This window comes from Humulus lupulus, chromosome 4, assembly GCF_963169125.1.
Source record: "Humulus lupulus chromosome 4, drHumLupu1.1, whole genome shotgun sequence".
Lineage (NCBI taxonomy): Eukaryota > Viridiplantae > Streptophyta > Magnoliopsida > Rosales > Cannabaceae > Humulus > Humulus lupulus.
In genome coordinates, this window is record NC_084796.1 from 37,794,320 (window position 1) to 37,802,283 (window position 7,964).

A 7,964-nucleotide genomic window follows, 5' to 3' on the forward strand; every position below is an offset into this window, starting at 1 on the left:
AAATGCATTCAAACAAATGAGTAAGTTAAAACTAAAGTCACATGATTTTGAAAGGGCAAGGTGTATACAAAAGCTTCAGCCACTTCTGAATTTACGTGTTCGCCATTTTTCTTCTTATGTGCTTTGGTCCAAACATCAACTCTAGAAGGCGGTGTTTTGGTTTCACTATGGTTCATCTATCAAAATAAGAAAATAAGTTAAAAAAATATCTAAACCAAATTCTATAATAAAACAACTGTAAATATGTTTGGCTTTACCAATTCATCAATCAATCTTGCATAACCTTTATGACTACAAGTGTGGGGTAGTTGCTTTGTCCGTATTTTTCTGTATTTCTCACTTGTAGCCTAAAAAAAGTTAATAGAGACATTAAACTATAAATTTCAATCATAAATATATTTGGTTATAAGATGTTAAGAATAAAATACCTTAAACTCAGCACTATTTTTTTTCCTTAACAAAACTTTTCCACTCATTCATGGATTTAATATTATCAAGCTTTAGTTTCAATCTTGCTTCTTCATTTGGTGCCTTTATTATTTTAGTAACTAGCCTTGATTTTGAAGCTCTCCAAAGATCTGCCATACTTTTGAATATATAGCTCTTTTGCCAATCTTTGTCAACCTTATATCTTGCCTAGTAAAAATAATAATAGGTTAGTATTAATGTAAATGAATTTCAAAAAAATTTCATGTTCATAAATTGAAATAATATATTTATAATGATTAAAATATATACCTGAATAGATTTCCATAAGACCTCTTTCATTCCAAGAGGAATCTTCCTCCAATCTTTTATCGTTACTGGTACAATTTCTCTAACAAGTGCACCCAAAAACGAAGACAAAGATATTGATGTTGCACCTATTGGTTGTCCCTTTGAGTTAAACTTAACTTCCAAACAACCATCACCATCTATTGCAATAGAATTCATTTTACTAGGGCCTCTAGTTCTCTTTTGGGTAATAGGTGGAACAACTTCTTCAGGTAGTTCTTGTTCATCTGGCAAGTTTTCAACAATTGTTTCATTTGGGTTTTCTGGGATTTGTAGGCGCTGTGATTTTCTTGTGGCTGTTGGTGAGATGGCATGGTCATTTGTATGAGTTTCAAGTATTGGTTTTGTTTTTATCATTTTCTTTGAAGGACCATTAGTAGGTGGCCTCACTGTTTTTTCAAGAGAGTCTATTGGTTGTTCAACCTCAAATAGATTTTTAAGACATCTCCTTGTCACAGGGGAGATGGGTACTTCTTCATCAGAAGAGTCATCTCTTACAATCATTCTACGTCGTGTATTTTCCTTTGGAGACATCCTTAGTATATCTCTCTTCAACAACCTTATCCATTTCCAAATTTAGTCTAAATCTCTTCCTCTTTTCATTGAGGAGTTTAACTAATTTTCCTGTAGGTATGTGCTTTGGTCTCTTTCCTTTTGTAGATGGAGGTGTCATATCTTGTACTTGGAAAATTCTTTGACTAGTTTTTGATCAACCATTTCTATAATTAGTATGAATTTTGATAACAGCAACATATTATCAATTATCACAAAATAATCACTTGTAATAAAAGTCAGAAAGAAAGAAATAAACAGTCATTCTTGGCAGCAAAGAAATAAAAATTATAAGTGTCAAGTGGAATATCTTCTACAATTTACAAAAAAACACAACAATAATCAAACTAATATACCCTCACAATCATCTCTAACATATTGATCATCTTCCACTACATTATGTAACCTAGATTCAGTAACTTCAGACGTTATAGGAATGAATTCCTTCTCATCATAATTTTCCATGTCATAAAAACCTCTAGGGGGTGCCCTAATCACCACATACCAATTGGAAGAATCATGTTCTCTTGAGTAGAAGACCTGTTTAGTTTGTGAGGCTAAAATAAAAGGGTCTCTACCAACATACCATTGACTTTGGTGTAGATTGACTAAAGTAAGACTATCCTCCACCCTAACACCATTAGGGACATTTGCCCAATCACATTTGGAAATTGGAATTTGAACTATGTAGTAATCTAACAAGATTATCTCCCTTATAACCCCATAGTATGAAACTAAATTAGGAACTTGAGATACATCTTTGGCACTAGATCTACACATAGTTGTTGCTTCAATTGAGACACCACTATTTTGTGTGGACTTCTCAATGTCATGTATATGAAATCTTTGACCATTTATAATATATTTAGTGTAAGAAGCAGCATGTTTTCTGGGTCCATATGCTAGCCATTTCAACAAATCAGTTTCATCACAACTTGAGGAATGCATAGGAACCTATAAAAATAATAGTATGGCATTGTTAATTTTTTTAATGACAATTAAAACAACTTATATGAACTAGTTAGTTTGCAATTAATTTACATTTTCCTTCATCCATGTTGAAAAAGTTTGTATATGTTTCTTCCAAAGTAATTTATTATTTCTCTCATATATTTACCTTTTCCTTAATTTACTATTTCTCTCATATATTTTGTTCGTTTTTTTCAACTCATCTAGGTGAATCCTAATTTATAGGACCAATGAGTTAGTATTACTACATTTTTAATATAAAAAATAATAATTTCGAATATCACACACTTACTCTAGAAAAGACTCCACAACAGATGTATTTAACAGAATGTATCGATGTGCAATTTCTAACAACTCATCTGTCAATATAATTTCTTTCCTCTTAGAAATTGGATGACCTTCAAGTATCACATCATTTGACCACTCTTCATTTCGACCTTCTTTTGTGTTTAGTTCAATTGAATGGTCAGTGAATTCATTACAAAAGCTCACACACTCATCTGCAAGATAACACTCCGCAATACAACCTTCAGGCCTTGCTCGATTTCTGACATAATCTTTCAATATCTTCATGCGTCTATTATTCACACAATTGCTCATCATTAATATAATGTCCACGTAAGCTAATAAGAATAAACAAAATAATTAAATTTTAGTGATTCACCTCTCAAATGGATACATCCATCGAAATTGGACTGGTCCACATAGTCGTGCTTCTCATCCGATATGAACCACTAAGTGTATCATGACATCAAAAAATGATGGTGGAAAGAATCTCTCTAGTAAGCATAAAGTTTCAATAACATCATTTTCTAATGCCGTTATGCTTTCTCTAATTCAAGAAACTAAAAATGCACAAAAAAAACCATTGATTCTAATGCAGATATTAGTGAAATAACAACTATAATTGATACTACAAGTCAAAATAATCCATACCTCTATAGGTGTTTGGCTAGAGTCAGAAAGTTTTAATGACAAACGTATGCCCCCAATCCCATCATAATAGAGAGGTACCTGTCAAGAAAGAGATGAGGTTAACCATACAATCTACAATACAAAAATTATTGGTGCTCATAGATTCATAAGTAAATTCACAACATAAAAAAAAGCCTATAAACAGAACCAATACAGTGGAATATTTATCCCCAAGAGATTAAAATGGCCATGGCACTCACATGGCTTCAACAATAGTTGGATATTTTTAGTTAATAAAATATAATGTATTAAATAAATCTTAATAAATACCAAAACTATAGCCACTAAATAGAAAAAATAAACTTCATTCACACAATCCAAAAGAAACATAACTAATTGGGCTTCACTCAAAGACACATAGATATTGAATAAAACATTTCACAAATCCAAATTTTTAGACAATCAACCCGAGCTCTGATTTAATTTTTTAATAATTGTCTACTCAAACTACTATTCACTAATCTCATAAACTTGTATTGCATTATTATTATTATTTGAAAAACAGAGAAGAAGATAAGACAATGTTAGCAGCATATACATATGTATGTATACATTTTAATATTGTTATTATTATTTGAAACTCTTGTTTTAGTGTGTACAAAATGTATTTAAAAAGAAAGTCATCGCCCCTATAAATGTGCACAGCAAGCAGGAAAATCAGAAAATAAAAAAAACATAAATATATATTATTACATAAATGGTGTATTCATATATCCACTTGATATCTTTTTAATAATTTTGTGTAGTGATGAATGTTGATAATGCTATAGTTTGTGCTAATATAACTAGTTTTACTCAGGGTTGTACTGCAACAGTGCTTCTGGTATGGACTGATGGTGCTGAAAATTTCTTTGCACAATGTGCAAATGTGGGGGACTCAGCATGTGTTATGAAGTACGTATCATGTTATTTTGTCTTACTTATTGTTGACGGTGAAATCTCATCAACGAAATTAGATCGGAAAACTCAAAGGTAAGTCAGGTGATGTTTATATAAGAACTGAGAATAAACTTTAAGGAAAAGTAAACACAGATAAATGATAGAGCAAGTCTTGGTATATTTCTCAATAGCCTCTGCTTATAATGAATTTTCCAACCCCTTTTCTGGAGGGGTGATGATCTATTTATAATGGAGCTCTAATGGCTCCTCATACATTGTGGTCCCTGGGGACAAGATTGTACATAGGTACATTGTCAGGGTAGTGACACAGGTTGTGGTGGGGCAGAAGGTCATGGTGCCTAGTCAGAGGCATGCATGTAGTGCTCCCACTCTCTGTACAAATCCGTACCTCCACTACTTGTTGGACATAGATGTCAGAGTCATGCCTTTGCCCTTTTTCAGGGTTGTACATCCCGTGCTTGTACATTTATCTCATGCCTAGTGGTCCCCCCTTCCTAAATATCTCCTCCAGCTTTCTCTATATTTTAGTAAGTGTCGAGCCATACTTCTTTTATCCTGTCCTTACCTCCAGGTGCGAGGCCTGGAAATAGGCATGTACGAGGCTTAGGGATGGGTATCACCTCTCACAAGGTGAGACCCTTAGTGCCCAAGCGAGTATCCAGGCGTGACTTGTGCATTCACAAGGCTCGGGGATGGGTCTCACAAGGCGAGACACTTGGTGCCTAAGTGAGTACCCATGCATGACCTAGGCGTCCACGAGGCTTGGGGATCGGTCTCACAAGGCGAGACCCTTGGTGCCTAAGTGAGTACTCATGCATGACCCAGGCACTCACGAGGCTCGGGGATAGGTCTCACAAGGCGTGATGGGGATGCATGAGGACCACGAGACGGTGGTGGCGTGAGGCTCATTAGCATGGTCGTACCTCGCGAGACGCACACGGGTGTGGTGATGTGTGTCTCGCTGTGCGAGGCGTTGGCTCACATATGGGTCGCGAGGCGCGTGGGGGAAGGACTACCTCGCGTAGCGAGGCCCTTGTGACCTTGGTAGGCGCGCGCGGGGGAAGGACAGCCTCGCGTATCGAGGCCCTTGTGGCCTTGGCAGGCGCGCACGGGGGAAGGGCAGGCTCGCGTAGCGAGGCCCTTGTGGCCTTGGCAGGTGCGTGGGGGGATGGGCAGGCTCGCGTAGCGAGGCCCTTGTGGCCTTGGCATGCGCCCGGGGGGAAGGGCAGGCTCGCGTAGCGAGGCCCTTGTGCATGGCCGAGGGGTGCATGGCAGGAGGCCCTTGCCGTGAGGCCCTTGGTGGGTGGCCGAGGGGTGCATGGCGTGAGGCCCTTCCCGCGAGGCCCTTGGTGCGTGGCCGAGGGGTGCGTGGCGCGAGGCCCTTCCCGCGAGGCCCTAGGTGCGCCTGTCCTCAAGTGATGCATAGCTTGGCCTCTTAGCCTAGCAAGGCCATACTTCACGGTTCACAAGGTGATGCTTCCCTTGGGACAATCTCCCGGTTTCACAAGACTTACAAGTCTGAGCCTGATAACATGATTAAGTGGCCTTTATCCCTCTGTTCTAATCAGGGACTAGAGATTTCTTACTTGGTGGATTTTTGGCATCCACCCTTATATATATCTCTATACAATTAAAATATCATGAACCAACCCAAGCAGCAATGAAATTCAAATAAATCACAAACTCAGATAGAATAAACTTAAGCAATTGATGAAACACATTAACGCACACATGATCATGACAATGAACTTATGATGTTTTAATACAGTTGAGTAACTACTTTCACGTATCATGTTATTTTTGTCTTCCTTAAATATATCTCTGTAAAATTATTTTTGTTTAATACTTATTTGATGTGGTCCAAATATAATTATAGAAGTACATGCATTGTAATTCATACCAGCAGCATGATAATTTATACTGAATAAGTTTAATTGTAGCAGTGCCAATGGGAAACCTATTAAGATGACGGAGGACCATAGAGTAGTTTGTCATACTGAAAGACTGAGAATGGAAGAAAGAGGAGAGCCACTGAGAGATGGGGAAACACGATTATGCGGTACTTAAACTTCATTTTTTTTGTTTTTTGACTACCATAATCTTAAATAAAGAAGTAGTCACTTTTTTCCTCTTCTTCAGGCTTGAATCTTGCTCGGAAGCTTGGAGACAAGTTTCTTAAAGAGCAAGATGCTCGGTTCAGTTCAGAACCATTTTATATATTGTTTCTAGTTTTTGTACTATTAGAAGGGAGAATGGTTTTTCTACATAGTTATAGAAAGATAGTTTCCTTCATGTTTATGTTTCTGGATCATAATTTTAATTCTATTTTCTGATATAAATTTCTAATTCTATTGTGACTACCATTTTTTCTCTTTCTTTCCTTTGTTCCTAAATATAGTGAGGCTTGGACTCTACTTTGACTCTCAGAGGATTCTCTTCTATGGATGAATATTCTGCTGAACTATAAAGGTGTGATTTAGTTTGGTTTTAGTATTTTAGTAGCTGACTATATAAGGTGTGATGCAACTGTAGTGGTCAAGATGTATATGAATTATAATGGGTTTCTTTTTATTAAATCCATAATAGTCTACTTATATGCACTGCAAATAACATGAGCAATGACACTTGATAATTGAAATGATCTATTGCAACATCTAGGAACTACTATATAGGAAAAGTTTAAGCTGCTACATGTTGCAGTATCTGGTTGTTCTAAAAATTACTAATACTATCTGTAGGAATTGGTTCGGCCAGCTATGCTGACCTATTCATTTCAGTCACTAACAACTTAAATGTTTTACTCTTCTTAGTAATGTTAGTTAAGTATAATTGTCTATAAATAGATATTACATTGTACATGTTATTTTTAATGACAATTTACATTGTATTAGCTCTGTAATCTTGTAAACAAACTAATATAGAAGGCTTTCAAGATTGTAATGTGGATTGATATTCAGCAATAAAGAAAGTGGCTATTTCATTCAAATTCTCTTCTTCTTCTCACCTCTGTTTTTTAATTTTCTCTGTCTAAAGTTCTATAAGATTATTCTTAAGCTATTTGATCAATTGTATTTGATTAAGGATTCACAGCACTATCAGCAGAGATGATTATAGTCATAATCATTTTGATCCATTTGCACTCAATACTTGTTATGCACATGTATTGAAGATCAAGTTAAAGTTTGAGCAAATGGGTCACACCATTAATTGTTTTACAATGAGTAGTAGTTTGAGGAGTAAGAACCCATTGATGAGTATATAGAGAGAGATAAGACAGAAATATAATATGACTGAGAAAAGCTCCTATCTGTCCATACAAAATGGGGCTGAAAATGCAACTTATTCATTATCTTACTCCAAAGGTTACAATCTCAAAACCAAATTCCATGATACCAGTTCACTAACATTTATTCTCTTCTCTTCATAGATTTTATTGGAAAAACAAACTAGAATACCACAAAAAGTTTAGTTTCCTGGGATACAAACAGAACATTAAACTACCATGTGAAAACGACTTGTCTTGACCAGGGGTGGACGACAAAAAACTTACTAGAGTGAGGTTAGGACAAGAAAGAGAACCTTTGATGTATGCTAAGTCGAGCCGATGGGGTGGAGAGCGACTTCGTGAGGTCGGAGTAGACTGATCTGACTGCCGGTGGAGGAGAACGAGGCCGTGAGGAAGAGGGTGGGTGGCTGTATCGTGAGAGAAGAAGAGGTTGTCGTGTGGTTATGCTGAGCTCCTTTTTCTGGTAACAGAATTGGTGGATCATGAGAGAAGCTAGATGGTGAGAATG

At 36.5% G+C, this 7,964-nt stretch overlaps 1 long non-coding RNA gene across 1 annotated transcript; it reads right to left on the minus strand.

The window, feature by feature from the left end:
- Positions 1–252: 252 nt before the first annotated feature.
- Positions 253–830, minus strand: LOC133828931 (uncharacterized). The gene is made up of 3 exons (XR_009891397.1): positions 739–830; positions 429–636; positions 253–347 (listed from the first exon to the last, which is right to left on the minus strand). It is a non-coding gene; the product is annotated as an uncharacterized LOC133828931 (long non-coding RNA).
- Between the last annotated feature and the right edge of the window lie 7,134 nt (positions 831–7,964).